General features: G+C 43.6%; 1 protein-coding gene across 1 annotated transcript in view; it reads right to left on the reverse strand.

Moving 5' to 3' along the window:
- GCA (grancalcin) overlaps positions 1 to 16,027 on the reverse strand; it is a 365,906-nt gene that overhangs the window by 96,970 nt on the left and 252,909 nt on the right. The window lies entirely within an intron of this gene.

The following is a 16,027-nucleotide window of genomic DNA, read 5'->3' on the forward strand; positions in this document are numbered from 1 at the left end:
CATACCACCTAGGTAGAACTCTGTAACGACTTAAGATTTTTCTTGGAAAACTGCACATTACTATATCCAAAAAAGGCACTCAAAGCTCAGATTTCACAATTACACTTTATTTACTTAACTGTTATTTTTTTTTTTATTTAAAAATCATTAACTGAGGTAATGCACTAATCCAAACTAGACTTTTTTTCAGGAAAGGTTTGGGTGAAGGACAAAGTATGCATACACAAAAACCAACAAACTTTCTGCAAACAAAATAACAGTTCCTGACAGCTTAAACAAAAATATATGCATGAAAGTTATATATAATTAATAACAAATGTTTTCTTAAGAGTTTAAATAAATGAGATGATTAAACAGACTAACCTGTTAGTTGTCAAGGGCTCACTGGACAAGTGTACAACTTCAATTTTCACTCCTAGATACTCAAATCAGAGAATTTCCATAAAAGAAAAGACACTCCCAGTGCAGTTTCAGTACGCATGCTGGCAATGATGTACCAGGCTCAGACTTCTCCATGGCTGCCTGACCATATATACAATAAGAGGACTGTGAAGTCCACCCCCCCACACACAGGGCCCATGATGGAAAAGCAAACAAAAATCGCTTTGAGTTACCCCCCCACAAAGCACTTGTGTAGCTCTGGCAGAAATTAGATGGATTTTGCAGCTGAGCACCCACTACCTTACTCATGTCTCTAACTGCTAGGCTTGTCGAGGAGTTTTCTGCCATTCTGGGTACAAGGACAGACAGAAAAGTCGATTCTATGAGTTTTCTGGCGATCTCTCAGACTTTTCACACTTGTTTAAGTTCAAGTAGAAAGCAATGTTAAAAATGAGAGTGCACAGCAGGATTTTATACTTTCACTTTTGAAATACTAGATGAAACTGATAAGCTTTGTGGATGGCTGGAGCCGAAAAATAGTAATGAACTCTACTTAATGGAGTTGAAGTTCAATACACACCACAGTTAAGCACTTTCACTGTCTACAGAAACTACAGTTGTGTAAACTTACCATAAATGTAGATGTTTGTTGCAGTCATTACATTTGTGTTATCTGCCTGCAGTAGCCTTCAGTCAGCCTGATTAACAGTCTTCGGTCCTGCGTCGGTTGCTGTCCCTTCTTCCATGACGTCAGGGGTATAAAACATACAGCCGACGCCATCAGCTTTTCTTGCCCCAGATGTCAGGTGCCCCCTAATGGGAAGCAATTAAATCTATAAATACAAGGATATACCTCCAACAAAAAAGCAAATACACCAAAAAGCTTTTGAGCATAGTAAGGGAAAGTAGAGGTATAGCCAAAAGAAGAAAGGGGACTGGAGGGAGGGTAACCAGGACTGCAACAGTGAATACACTTGAACATCGACATTTATGGTAAGTGTACACAACTGTACTATGTTCTTTGCGTTTCTCTGTTGCAGTCATTACATTTGGGTAGATTCCCAAAGCTAAGGTTGGAGGAGGAATTTAAATAGAATTAGGACCAGCTATAAGGCCCTGCAATACTGCAGTGGCAAAGCCAGCTCTGGATGTAGAAAAAAATGGCAAATGATAATTGCTTACATGTACAGAACTCCAGGTAGCAGCTTCTAGGATGTCCCTGGTAGATGCAGCCCTGGCTGAATTGGGTCTGATGCCCTGTGGGATAGGTTTTCCATGATGCTTATAGCAGAAAGGAATGCAGTGGCCTACCCATTTTTAAATGGTTTGCTTTGAAATATCTTTCCCCTCTGTCCCTGCAGCAAATGCCACCAGCAGTTGTTCAGATTTCATTTGAGGTTTAGTCCTGTCCAAGTGGAATCTAAGTTGTCTGTGCACATCTAAGGAGTGCAGTATCCGTTCCCCTTTTTACTGTGGGTTAAGAAAGGAGGAAGGCAAATGAATGGACTGATTAAGAGCCACACTGGATACCACCTTGGGCATGGAGGGACTGGTTCTGAAAGATTATGAAAGGCACCACTGCCATAAGGGCCTGTAATTCAGATACCCTTCTTGCTGAAGTGATTGCTAAAAGGAAAGCTGTTTTCCAAGAAAGGAATTTTAAATCTGCTGTAGCAGCTGGCTCGAAAGGAGGAAGAGTGAGTTTCTCCAAAACAAAGTTAAGGTCTCAGGCTGGAGTTGGAGCTCTCCTGTGTAGTCTTAAATTTTTGACCCCTCTGAGGAACTGCTTGGGCAGTGGGTGAGAGGACAGGGGAGGCTCTGTGCTATAATGAGCTGAAATGGCTGAGGCATGAATTTTGATGGAGGAAAAGGACAAGCCCTTATGAAGCATCTCAGTCAAGTATTGTACAATCGGAGGTAGATTGGGCACTGCTGCACTCATCCCTTGAGACTTGGTTCCAGGCACAAAATATTTTCCATTTTGCAACATAAGATTTTCAAGTACTAGGCCTCCTTGCCTCTAAAATGATATCCATCACGGATTTACTGAGGGATGGTAAAGGAGAGATTAGGTAATTAGCCAGGCTGCTAGGTTCCGGGTTTGCAGTTGAGGGTGCAGAATCTGGTTCTCCTGCTGAGACAACAGAGAAGGAGTCTGAGGCAGGTGCCATGCGGCCAAGCGTGACATACTGCGCAAGAGGGGGTACACCAGTGTTGGCGTGGCCAGTCTGGTGCAATTGAAATCGTCCTTGGCTTGTCCTGTTTGACCTTTAGTAGTACTTTGGAGAGCAGAGGCACAGGAGGAAAGGCATAAGCTGATAGGTTTTTCCAGCTGAAGGACAAAGCATCCACTTTCCAAGCTAGCTTGTGGGAAATCCTTGCGCAAAATTTGTCCAATTGATGGTTCTGGGGGGAGGAAAACAGGTCTATATCTGGGCACCCCCATTCACTTGTCAACATGTTGAAAATCCATGGCTCCAGTTTCCACTCGTGTGGGTCCATGAGGTTTCTGCTTAGTCCATCTGCCAGTGTATTCAATTTTCCTGGCAGGAATTGAGCTTGTAGATGCACTTGGTAGCTCAAGGCGGTGTTCCACAATGCCATGGCTAGTCTACAGAGGGGGTAGGAATATGTACCCCCCCTGCTTGTTTATGTACCACATAACCGTGGTCTTGTCCATCTTTACCATTAGTTGTCCTGGAAGAATGTAGTCCTCGAAGGGTGTCAGAGCATTCTGTACAGCTAACATTTTTTTTGATTGATTATGTAGGTGCATTCGATTTGGGTTCTATTTGCCCTGAATGCACTTACCTGCCAGGTGAGCCCCCATGCATAGTCTGATTAGTTAGGGTTTGGGCGGCACGGGGTAGTGTGAATGGTAGTTCCTTGTTTTGCTGGCAGGCCTCTGCCCACCATAGGAACTCCAGGCGTAGGCAAGGTATGATAGGAATCGTTTCCGGGCTGTGACAATGATGACTCCATAGACTTTTTAGATACCACTGTAGTTTCCTCATAAGCAGTCTTGCATACGGAATTAGAAGAATGCAAGAGGCCATGACCCCCCAAGGCTTGCAGTATTTGTCTTGCAGATAGCAAGTTACCAAATGAATTTGCTTTTCTGGCGTAAGGAAAGCCATCTGGGCAGTTGTATTCAAGCTTGCACCCAGGAATGTAATCTGTTGACAGGGTACCCAGTTGTGATTTCTTTTCGTTTATGGTGTACACCAGACAAGTTAGAACACTTTTTACAAATGCCAGATAATTTAAAAAGTATGCCCTGGTTTTCTGCCTGAATTAGATAATCGTCCAGGTATCGATATATTTGAATATTTCTTTGCCTGCAAAATGCAATAACTGGAGCCAGGCACTTTGTGAATACCCTGGGCGCAGTAGACAAGCCAAAGGGCAGTGTAGAGAACTGATAATGCAAGTAGCCTGCTTTGAAGCGTACATACCTTTTGCAAGATTCCCTGATTTGGACGTGCATGTATGCTTCTTTTAAATCTAGAGTTGCCAACCAGGCATCTTTGCCTAGCATAGGAAGTAAATGGTGAAGAGTCAGCATCTTGAATTTTGGAATCTCCAGAACGGTGTTTAGAGTAGACAGGTCCAGGATTGGATGCCATGATTTGTCTTTTCTGGGTATCGGAAAAAGCCTGGAGTAGAAACCTTGTCCCTTTTCCTCTTCTGGTACCAGCTGAATAGCCCCCATGCTTAAGAGGGAAAAGTACTTGTTTTTGAGCCTCTGCCTACTGATTTGGGGGCAGGTCTGGCCACCCGTGTGGTGTTGGCAACGTATGGAAATGAAATCTGTATCCCTGGGACACCATTTAAAACCCATTTGTCCTGGGTTATGAGTTCCCAGTTCTTTGCATGAAGAGCAATCTTTCCCCCCAAAGGGGCGGTCAAAAAGATAAGTGCTTGGGCATTTTAAAAGGAAGTCATTGAGACTGTTTACCATACGGGGTGTCTTATTTCCAGATTTGGAAGTGGAGGCCCCCCACTGCTTAGTTCTGAGTGTACCCTGGGACTGAAACTGGGGTTCTTGCTGTGACTGGGTTTGGCTTGAGAGGACCTGGAAGGGACTGGAAAGGACCAATTCTTAGTAGGACAGTGCCTGCTAAATCTTGGAGGTTGCACTTGTAAAAAAATCTTTAACAGTCAGCTTTATCTTCCGTCTTTTTAAGAACTTCTTCAGCCTTATTGCCAAACAGGTGGTCCTGATTTAAAGGAGCATCCAACAGTTTAGCTTTAACATGATCAGGCAAAGATTGTTCCTTAAGCCAAGCATGCCTTCTAAGCACAGACCCAGTAACAGCAGCCCTGCAAGAGGTCTCTAAAGAATCAAAACCACATTGCAAAGTATGTTTTCCAACTTGTTCAGCAGAATGCATTAAATACTGTAAATCTATTTTCCACAGGGTCAGGAATCAACAACATTTTCTGTTTAAGCAGTCCAATAATATGCTGTTGGTATTTTAACATATGAAATTGGCAGTTAAAGCTCCGATTGCCAAGGTTGCAGAAGTATAAACCTTTTTATCCAGCGCCCTGGAGTCTCTATCAGAAGGGGTAGGATTTTTAGCAGTAGAAGCCTTAATGCCTTTGGGCCCCTGAGAAATAGTTTCTGGATTTGCAACAGGATTTTTGAAAAGAAACTTGTGGGACTCAGGAACCCTGTAGTATCTGTCAGGTTTACTAGGAGCCGGAGGCAGGGAATCAGGGGGCCAAACTGGATTCCGAGAACACATCAACAATGTCTAGTACAGGAGGTATAGCCAAAGGCCTATGCTGAGGTAGAAGAACAAAATCCCTAAGCCTCTTCTTTGAGTCAGAAAATTCCTAGCTTTCCCAGTGAAAATGCTCCCTTAAAGTATGTAAAGTTTCCCCAAAAGAAAAATCCTCAGGAGGGGAAGCAGAGGGAATGGAATCCTTTGCATCAAAATCCTCAGATACGTATGGACAAATCCAGGTCATCAGAAGAGTCAGAAGAGACAGAAACCGGTTAGGCTAATTACATCTTCAGCTATTTTTATCATTTGTTTAAGCATAGGGGCTTGAGCATGCGGTCTGGGCGTCGGTTTTTTAGACATGGATTGAGATTTAGGCCTTAGTAATGAAGGCGGTGTCGATTTGATATGCAAGTCTGAAGGCTGAATACACCCCCAGAAGCCGGTGCCTGCACAGAGGCTCCGGACTCATCCAAGGTAGAGACATCCACGGGTTCCATAGTTGGAAGTATCACGCGGCATACCAGACTCCGAATGGGTCTCAGTAGAGGCCTGCGAATCAGAAAGCTCCTCACTGAGTACTGGCGAACTGGTTTAGGAGAAGCTTCGTTGGCAGTTTTGGACCTCGGCGGTCTATCTCTGCATTTTTTTGGAATCCTGGGAGTCAGATGGCTGACATTTCTGGATAATTAAATAGAGAACCAAAATATTTAGAGGCAAAAATATACAGACTGATAGTGCGCTGATTAAATAAATCACAAAACCGACAGCAAGGTACATCGTGGTCAGGCCCTAGGCAAGGAATGCAGTACGAATGAAAATCTTTATGAAGTATTTGCTTTCCACAAGTAATGCAATTAACTTTTACTGACATCGGTAAGGAGAAAGAAAAAAAAAGTTTCCCCAACGGGGTACTTGGCTTTAAGTTGAAAACTTCGGTTCTGAATATACAGTTTAGTACGCACAGGTGGCACACTCCTTTATCATGCACTTTCATCCTCAGGATTTCAGATTGAAATTGTGATACCAGTGTTCTGCCTCATTTAAATACTAGATGAATGTCACATAAGAAATCAATTAGTTAATGCTATCTTAAAGACATAGTGCCTTCCACATAAAAATTAGCATTTGTGAACTAGTGAGTAAAGTGAATATATATGTATATATATATATATGTATATATATATATATATATATATATATATATATATATATATACACACACACACACACAATATATACTTTTTTATATGTGTAAAAAAAAAAAAAAAAAAAAAAAAAAAAATTAAAATACAACCCCAAGTTCCCCCAGTTTAAAAAAATTGTCTTGCTATCAACTAATCATTTTACCAAAACCCCACAATTGTAAACCAGTTACTACTGATAAAAACCCATGAAACAACTGCTGTTTAAGTGAAAAAAGATGGTTTAGAAAGTAACATATATATTAACATTGAGTGTGAAAAATATATAAAGAATCCGAATACTGAAGAGAGACTCCAACGAGCAGATGATATAAAATAATATATATAAACCTTATTCTGAAAGCTATAAACTCTCCTTGGGTGTTCAAAGCTTGGCACTTCTTAATTTGAAAACAGGCAAGACTCAAGCGGTGTCACTGATACCAGGAAAAACTGCTGCGTTTAACCTCAACTGCCAGTTAAGCTCTTTATATTTCAGCTTGGCCTTCCACGCCCCTCCCAGAGGATCACGGGGTACTAATTCCAAGATCCCAAAAAGAAACTTTTTAAAATTCACACAAGCAGAATGTTTATGAAGTGCACCACTGCATGTCGAGTGGTAGATTACTGGCGTCGTCTCCAATTCAGCTGGTCAATCTGGGTATCTTGAGACAATGCTACAATTGTCTCATGTACACAGACAACCCTCTCCTCCTCCCAAACACAAATACATGTGAGAGATGCAACTATATAGCCAAACTGGAGGCTGAACTCTCTCAACTCAGGGCTGGCATGACCAGACAGGAGGAGATGGCAACCACACACACAACAATCCCAGTCCCACATAGACCTACCACAACTGCAAACCAAACACAAAGACATACTCGGAGGCTCTAATAAAAAACTTACCAAAACAACAGAGGCTCCCAAAGCAGACATCCAAAAATCCACCACCTCAAAACAAAACACATGCAACACATACTTCAGTAAATCAATGTGTCAACCAATCACAGCCCTTAAGGCCAAACACCTTGCCTGATACACTAGTAATAGGTGACTCTACACTCAGACACACTGATGTCCCGCTGACCAGGCTGAACAAGGAGAAGGTGACCGAGCTGTCTATCAGGAGCTAGGATCCGCCACAACACACGCACTCAAGTCACTCCAAAGCAAGTACAAATATGACTCAGTCATTGTCCATGCTGGTATGAATGACCTGAGACGTACCTCCCTGGACTACATGGAGACAGAGGAGCTCTCAGATTATGTAGCCCAGGCTGGTATGACCCTGACCCTGAGCAGCATCTTGCCCTCACCAAGAATGATACCACAATACAAAGACAAGATGATCAGCTTTAACAATTGGCTCAAGTACTGGTGTCATTCTAAGGGGATCCAATGTCTGTCTGCCTGGGATGACATGTTGGACAAGCCATGCTGCTTCGCAAGGGATGGCTTACACCTGTCACCACTGGGCTTCCGGATATTGGCTAAGGCTCTTGCCACCCCCATAGTGCCTTTTTTAGGCAAGGCTCAAAAGACAAACCCACCTCCTTAGAAAACAAAAATGGAAAAAAACTAAGGGTAATGCTGCTCAACGCCAGAAGTCTAAATCTCAAGATGCAGGCACTTGATGCACTCCTCAGCATGGAGAACATAGACGTCTGTGCAGTAACAGAAACCTGGTTCAAGGCTCCTGAGAGCACCTCAGCGCTACCAGGCTATACCTCGTATCATGCTTGTCGGCCCCAAAACCCGGGTCGAACCACAAAGGGAGGGGGAGTGTCCATATTCATCAAGGACACCCACACCTCCAGGTTAGTAGCAACACATGAAGCATCAGAGACCATACAGGTGCAACTAACCATAGGCAAAACTGCTATACAACTGGTAGCATGTTACAGACCACCCTCCCAATCTCAAGAACCCCACTCAGCCTTCCTGAAGACATTGGAGGATATGAATGTATCACAAAATACCATCATACTGGGAGACTTCAACTACCCAAACATAGGTTGGGTACATTATTCTAGCCCTAATACCCTAGCCCAAAGGTTCCTGGAATTCATAAATTCAAATGCACTGGAACAACTAGTCACCTCTCCCACTAGGGAGATAATATACTAGACCTGATCATCATAAACATGGGGACAAAATGCTCCACACCGAAGTATACCCCTCACTAGTGAGATCTGACCACAAACTAATCACCCTGGATATACATATCCCACCTCCACCCCAGCAAAAAAGACCACAGTGAAAAACTTCTCAAAAGCAGACTTCACTCTTCTTAAGACTGAGATGGTATCCTTTAAGCCCACTGTGCCAGTGGATACCACATCCCACAATGCAGAATCCTTCACAAATGCTTTCTATGGACATCTCCAAGAATGCATGGATCATGCAATCCCAAACAAATCCAAGTCCCTCTCCACCAAAGGTAAGCGTCCTGTCTGGTGGACCTCAGCCATAAACAAATTGTATAACAAAAGAAGGAAGCTACTGCACGTCAGAGCAAAATCCCATGAAGGGAAGACATCTCTGATCAACATTAGCAGAAAACTACGTTCTCTCATAAAAACATCCAAGGCCAACTTTGAGAGAAAAATCGCTAAGGACACTAAAGATAACCACAAAGCCTTCTTCAGCTATGTTAGAAACCTGGGCGGAAACCCTCAGATATGCTCAGAGTTGGTTCACAACAAAAAATACACTGAACCCACAGATATTGCCAACATTCTGGCTGACAGGCTCAGTGCAAATTTCTCCCCTCCTTCACCCCCAAAAGAAGAAATGCTTATCCCAGCTGAATGTAATCCCCCTGTCATCTCAGATGTCCAAGTGAGAACTGCCCTAAACAAAGCAAAAAACACAGCATCAATGGGACCTGACGGTATCCCGGGTTGCATCAATGGGACCTGACGGTATCCCGGGTTGCGTGTTACGTGAACTACAAGAGGAGCTAAACCCACACATAAAAATGCTATTTAACCTTAGCCTTACTTCGGGATATGTACCTGAACACTAGCGTACAGCAACAGTGGTCCCACTCCACAAGGGGGTGCCTCTACAGACCCTGGAAACTACCGCCCCATAAGCTTAACCAGCCTGGTCTGCAAAGCTATGGAAAGAATCATTATGGAACTCATAAACAGAGACATAGGGGACCTACAGACACTTGACTCCACCCAGTTCGGCTTTGTAAAGGGCAGATCCTGCCTTTTAAACCTGGTTGACTTTTTTGAAACAGTCAATAGAGCCATTGATGAGGGCAAAGCAGTCCATACAGCATACCTGGACTTGGCTAAGGCCTTCGACACAATACCCCACTCAGACATCATAGATAAGCTCAACAGCCTAAAAGTAAACCCTTATGTCACTAGATGGGTTGCAAACTGGCTAAAGGACAGAACCCCATAAAGTTAAAAATCGCTGGAGCAATGTCAGACTCAAAGCCAGTCACAAGTGGTGTCCCACAGGGATCTGTCCTGGGACCACTCTTGTTCAGCATTTATTTCTCAGATGTTAAAGCAAACATGGGAGGGCTGTGGCTGACAAAGTTCGCAGATGACTGCAAACTAGGCGCCATAGTCGATACACCAGCAGACACACACATCCTACAAAAATGCTTCACAGAAACGGACAACTGGTGCCGGAGTCACGGCCTTAAACTAAATGCCAAAAAATGTATAGTCATCCCCTTTGGGAAAAACAAAGTACCCACAAATTATCACAGACAGCAACCCAGTGAGTACGGAAAAAGTAATCAGAGACCTAGGGACCCAAGTCGACAGCGACCTCTCATGACACCCACGTTGCCAAAGTGGTTAGAAAAACATTCTACCTTGCACACCTCATCATGAAGGGATTCACATCCAGATCCAAGGATGTCATTGTACCCCTATATTCCTCCCTCATCAGACCCATGATTGAGTACAATGCCCCATTTGGTATGTACCTCACCCAGCATTTGCAACAGCTGGAGAGACCATAAAAGTACCTCACCAAGAGGATCAAGGGTCTCCAACATATGTCTTATTCTGCCAGACTAAAGAAACTTCAGCTCTATTCAGTAGCATACCGCCTGCTCAGAGGTGATCTCTGCCTGACATACAAGGCCATGTCCAATCAGGATCTGATGGACATGCTCCACCACAAAAAATCCAAATCCATCAGGACCACGAGAGCTAAAAAGACTTAAACCTCTGCACAAGTATGAATAGGACATGCTGGAGGGATAGATTCATAACCCAGAGGCTTCCCATGCTTTGGAACAAGATCCCAGTTCTATTAGGCAGAGCCCCTCACCGACTCTCTTCAAGAGAAATCTTGATGAGTGGATGGGAGATCGTAAGTTTACCCCAGGGGTCACATCTGTGTCACTGCTAGACAGGGGCACAGTAAACTAATTCAATTATATAAGGGGACCTTCATTGTGTCACTACTAGACAGAGGCACAGTATTCTAAATTCATTCTGTACATTTTTTGTACCATTTCATGGGGTGGCAAAAGCCACATCACTATGGCTAGGCTTACAAATGTCCCAGGGCAGATAGCCTAGTACTATACTATAAAACTATGAACTATGAAACTGATGTTAGCTTTGTTAATGTCATACTAGTGTTCATAAATCCTCTTTGTAAGGAGCCTTTCAGTCTTATTTTACACACAAATGATTTACTTTACGTTTGGTTTGGATCCCTTTTTTTTAACTAGAGAAGCCTCACATAATTGCCCAAGGGTGCATGGAAGGCACCCAAAATGTTAGGATACTAGCCAGATATTCGATCCTTGGCAGTAAATGTCTGTATAACATAGGTTACTGTAACAGTGATCCAGTGCTGATCATAATAAATGATTACAAGTCCATTATATTAACGGATAAATGTGTGTGAGCAGAGCAGAATACAAATGCAACACATCCTGGGTTGTGTATGCCCCTGTAACATAGGTTCATAGGTCCATACTAGGCCTAGCCAGAGTGTTTGGCTTTCGCCACCCATTTTAAATTAATTTTGCTATGCCCTTTTTCGAGGTTAGTATACTGTGCCTCTGTCTAACAGTGACACAGAAGTGATACCCGGGGTAAACCTACGATCCTCCATCCACTCAAGATTCCTCTTGAAGAGAGGAAATGAGGGACTCTGCCTAACCTGGACTGGGATTTTATTCCAGAGTGAAGGGAGCCTCTGGGTTATGAATCTGTCCCTCCAGCATGTCCTATTTATTTCAGTGCTGAGGTTCAAGTCTCTCGAGCACGTAGCTCGATGGGATTTGGATTTTCTGAGGTGCAGCATATCCATTAATTCCGGGTTGGACATGGCTTTATACGTCAGGCACAGATTGCCTCTGAGCAGGCGGTATGCCACTGAGTAGAGCTGGAGTTTCTTTAACCGGGCAGCATATGGCATCTGTTTGAGCCCTTTGATCCTCTTGGTGAGATACTTTTGGGGCCTTTCCAGTTGCTGCGGGTGTCTGGTAAGGTACATCCCAAAAGGGGCATTGTACTCAATTATGGGCCTGATGAGGGATGAGTAAAGAGGCACGATGACCTCCTCTGATCTAGATGTGAATCCCTTCATGATTAGGTGGGCTATATAAAATGTTTTTCCAACCACTTTGGCCACGTGGTTGTCAAATGAGAGATTGCTATCAACTTGGGTCCCCAGGTCCCTAATTACTTCTTCTGTACTTAATGGATTACCACCTATGTGGTAATTTGTGGGCAGCTTGTTTTTGCCAAAGGGGATGACTATACACTTTTTGGCGTTTAGCTTGAGGGCATGGCTCTGGCACCAGTTGTCTGTTTCTATGAGGCCCTTTTGGAGGATGCAGTGCTTAAGACAATTGGGGAACATGATGGTACACAACACACGTGGTACACTAGACACTATCTGTGAGCCCTGTTGTCAAATATTTCAGTTCGAATTGCATTAAGGGCAGTCTTAACGTTCTTCGCTTTATGTGGGATGGCTCAGTTACTTTGCCATAGATGTTACTCATGTTCCACATAAGAAATAAAGCACATCTTGAAAAATCAGCACCCTCCGACTTTAAATCATGAGAAATGAGATTGTGAGTAAATATTTAAATTGTGATATGTATTAGGATTTTTTTGCTGGTTATTGCTGTGAATGTTGCCTTTTCTTCTCTCACATTCATTTTCCATCACTGAGGTGTTGCAACTACTACTCAGATCAAGTAAGCCATGTGAATTCAAGTCCTACAATCATCACACAGGTCCAACTTTCTACAGCTCCTGGCTTCCTAACTTTATATTTAGTAAGGAACGACTGATAAAAAGAATTTTGCTGGATAACGTGTCTACTGTTATGTGTTTCAGCCTATCCTCGGGAAATAGGCTGATGCATAATTATAGTACACAAAAAGTAGTTATGTCTACTTTCCATAAATGTAGATGTCTTCACGGTTGTAGTAATAACTCTTTGGGATTTCCTGCTGTTGAAGCCCACATAGCTTCACACACAGTGTTAATCCCTTCATCCAGGCCTGATTGATGCACTCCGCTCTGACATTAGGGTGTAAGGGTCATCTCCTGGTGCCATTTTCTCAGGGTGTAAGGGTCATCTCCTGGTGCCATTTTCTCAGGTCCCCCCAGGACTAGAGCCCCACTCTCAGAGCTCTAGGCCAGGAGCACAAAACACCCATACTGTCCCTAGCAGGGCAATGGTAAGGTAAATAAAGGATAACTTTGATTGGGGGGGTGTTTAAAGGAGAAGATACAGGAAACCCAACCCATAGCTGAGATACAGGGGAATGAGGGAAAAATAGACTACTGCAACAGTTAAGACACTAACATCAACATTCACGGTAAGCAGACAGAACAGTACTACGTTCATAGCATCTCACTGTTGCAGCGCAGCAGTCTCTCCTTAGGAAGCTGTAGGACAGGTGGTTGTAGACAGATAAAGCTAAGCAGAGCACAAGTGGCCATACAGGACTCCACAGGCAAACCTAGCTTTGGCTCTACATCAAGGTAAGAGACTGTAGTGCTTGGTAAATGTATGAACTGAGAACCAGGTAGCTGCCTCCAAGATTTCTTTTGTGGGTACTCCCTGATTAAAGCAGCCGTAGTGGTTGTGGCTCTGGAGGAATGGGTTCTAATCTGGTCTAGCACTTTTACCATGGTGTCTGTAGCAATAGATCCATTTGGAGATGATTTGTTTCCTAAAAGGTTTACCCAATATTTTAGGTGCAAAGACAAAAATTGTCCTGACTTACTGAAACTTTGACAACACAAACTAATACCCGAGCTGCTTGTATATGCCCAGAGAGCAAGCCCCTCCCCCCCCAATATTCAGCTTTGGGGAAAAGGCATGGAGATGTATGGTTTGATTCAGGGAGAGTTTAGTAACCACCCTAGGCATAAAAGAGAGGGTAGTCTTCAGAGATGATCTGTCTAGCTGAAATCTAAGTGAAGGCTTTTACACATCAGTGCCTGTAACTCAGATTCTCCTAACCGAACTGAAGACCACTAAACATGCAGTTTTCCAAATGAACTTTATCTCTACTGAGACTGCAGGTTTAAATGGGGGCAGGGTGAGCACCCTTAAGGAATGGTTTTGTCATAGGATGTGAAGACAAAGGAGACAGACAGATGGCACAGACAAATGTTAATCTAGGAATAACGGGCCTTTGGTGAAAAGTTCAGTCGATAGGTTAAAACAAAGGGTAGTTTAAGCTAGTAAAGGTTGTTTTGACCTTGGTCTGGCATCAAACAGCAAATCTTTTCCATTTGGAGATGTATGAAATTCTTATACTGGGTTTCCTGTCCACTTAACAGACAAGTTGTCCTTACCCAAGAGCTGGCTCTGAGCAATATGGATGACCTCATCCAAGCTGCCAATTTCAGGGTGCTCAAGGTGGGGTGTACAATTGCTCTTTTGTTCAGAGTAAAGAGGCCAACATCTTGTGGAAGCAGCCAAGGTGTTTGCCTGCTCATGCTGTACAAGAGGGAGAAAATGCTGCGTTGGCCAGAAGGGTGCAATCAAGACCACCACTGGCTCTTCCTCCCTGATCTTTATTAGATACCTGGGGATGAGAGGTACAGGAGGGAAGGATACAGAAACAGACCTGTCCATGGGAAAAGAAGGCAGCCATGTTCCGGGCCATACTGTCTTTGGCACTTTAGCAACATTCTGCTGACTCAGTTTTCCTGGTTTCTAGAATCTTTATTTTCTCAGTACTAGAAAGAGTCCTGGGTATCCTTTCTCTCTCTTAGGGGTCTGGTTCTATGAAGCCCTGTTGTAGGCAATACCTTAACTTGAATTGGAGCCCCCCCCCCCCCGAGCTGGCCTTTAGGGACAGATGGACAGAATGCATACAGGTCATGAGAGGGAAGCAAGCTGTAATGTCATATCCTATCTTTATGATACAAAGCACCCAAATGTCTTGGGAAATGTCTAGCCACCTGTTCAGAAAAAGGGAAAGTCTTCTTTTGCTGGGGGTGGGTTAGAAGTGCTAGGGCTCAGTCCTGCTGGCTCCCTACTACTCTCCCAGGGCAGAGTCTGCTAGGCCTCAGCTTGCTATTTTCTTTACTGTCTATGCTCTCTTCTCTCTCTCTCCTGGACCTCCACCCTTTCCGTCTAAAATGAAAAGCAGGAAAGGACTAGGGCTTAGTAGGGTAATTCCTACAGAACCACAGGGTCTGTGCCTACAAGGCAGTTCTTTACAGTCTGAAGGGACTTAACCTTGTCCTCCACTTGTTCAAACAGTTTGAATTTGGGTCAAAACAGAAAGTACTTTTCAAGCGGTGCATCTAGGATGTTTGATTTTACATGGTCAGGAAGAGCTTGCTCTCATAACCAGGCATGTCTCCTGATCACAGACCCTGAAGAAGCTGCCCTGCTAGATGCTTTCAAAGCAAAGACACAATGCAAAGAAAGTTCTGCAACATGAAAACAAGAGTTGCAGAGTTCTACCAATTCTCTGTGGAGAGCTCTTTCTACCAATTCTCTGTGGAGAGCTCTATTTCCCATATCCTGTTTTTTTCATCTGATCCAGGAGTCTCTTCTGGAATTCAATCATATGAAACTTACAATTAACATGGCCAGGACAGCTGAAGCACATACCTTCTTGCCAAATCTATCCAGGATTCTACTCTCTCATTAGGTAAAGGGTTCCTACAGGTACTGCTTTTGGCTTCCTTGGGACTGAGAAAACCACCTCAGGGTCTACTACAGGAGTTCTTAAAGAGGTGTGTTCAGGAATTCAATACTCTATAAAAATTGGTTGCAGGGAAGAGTCTAGGATAACATCCATAAGCTCTAAAACTAGTGGAATGGTCAGAGGTTTGTGATCAGGAAGCCTAAGAAATTCCCAACTATCTTCTTACATTGGAGGTAATACTAAGCCTCTCAGCTAAAGGACTCTCATATTACAGAGGTTCTCTCCAAAAGAAAAATCCTCGGGAGGTGAAGCAGAGGCAAGAGCTTGCCAAGCACATGCAGCAGTAGAAGAGACCACAGAGGTTCATGACCAGGAAAATCCAGGGTCTCAAACACCTATCCTATATAGACAGGCTAAAAGCCCTGCCCCTCTACTCACTGTTCAGAGGTGACCTGTGTCTAGCATACAAGTCCATTTCAGACCCAGCCCTGATGGAGTTGTTGCATATCCGTAAGACAAACTCCACTCGCGCAACCCGCATGCAAGGCCTTAACCTAGTCTGTGACATCAGTAGAATTTGTTGGCGAGATAGATTTGTG

The sequence above is a fragment of the Protopterus annectens genome, chromosome 6.part0 (genome assembly GCF_019279795.1).
Source record: "Protopterus annectens isolate FY-2018-M chromosome 6.part0, PAN1.0, whole genome shotgun sequence".
In the NCBI taxonomy this organism is placed as follows: Eukaryota; Metazoa; Chordata; order Ceratodontiformes; family Protopteridae; genus Protopterus; species Protopterus annectens.